This window comes from Berghia stephanieae, chromosome 9, assembly GCF_034508935.2.
Source record: "Berghia stephanieae isolate SIO BIC M18660-M18661 chromosome 9, UCSD_Bste_1.3, whole genome shotgun sequence".
NCBI lineage: Eukaryota > Metazoa > Mollusca > Gastropoda > Nudibranchia > Aeolidiidae > Berghia > Berghia stephanieae.
This window is the reverse complement of record NC_088368.1, coordinates 24745392-24745996: the sequence shown is the minus strand read 5'-3', so window position 1 is coordinate 24745996 and position 605 is coordinate 24745392. Positions and strand designations below refer to the sequence as shown.

The 605-nt window shown below is 34.4% G+C and overlaps 1 protein-coding gene across 1 annotated transcript in view; it reads right to left on the bottom strand.

The window, feature by feature from the left end:
- Positions 1-351: 351 nt before the first annotated feature.
- LOC144979333 (uncharacterized) overlaps positions 352-605 on the bottom strand; it is a 23661-nt gene continuing 23407 nt past the window's right edge. The window contains exon 6 of the mRNA XM_078925967.1: positions 352-605. This exon is cut by the window's right edge and continues 514 nt beyond it. The gene's annotated coding sequence lies outside the window, so the exon portion shown is untranslated.

The window sequence follows — 605 nt, the reverse complement described above, 5'->3', positions numbered from 1 at the left end:
GTTCTATTCATAAAAATGGCTTGCTAAAAACAATAACAAAGAGCTGATTTACGTCAAGTTCATTCTATCTATAGATAGTATGCAGATGACGTCACTCAGGCCTTTGTTATTGTTTTTGCCATCCGCGTTTGTGAGTTGTTCTCACTAAACTGTATTAACCAGACTATAAAAGTTCATGGTTACACAGAGTTTGTGTGTTGGTCCGTTATACTTCCGGATGGCAATGTTGTGAACTCCTTGGCGAAGCGCATTCTATCTATAGATAGTAGGCGCTTGGCTTAGAAGCTCATAACATTGCCATCCGGAAATATATATATATATATATATATATATATATATATATATATATATATATATATATGAAATTTAATGTGGGTTGACACAGTGAAATAGATAGCAATTATTTAATAAGAATCATAGACGAGAAGACATAATGATAATCTCAAGTTCACTTTGCACTCATAGGTGCAAGGCTTCCCCTTCCATCCAAACCCCTTTTCTCCCAGCAAAGTTACTTGTCACCGTAACTATTAATGGCCTGTTTTCAACTGTGCAAAAGAATATATAGTAATTAACAAACTGCAATCTTGCTGAGCTTTTAAACA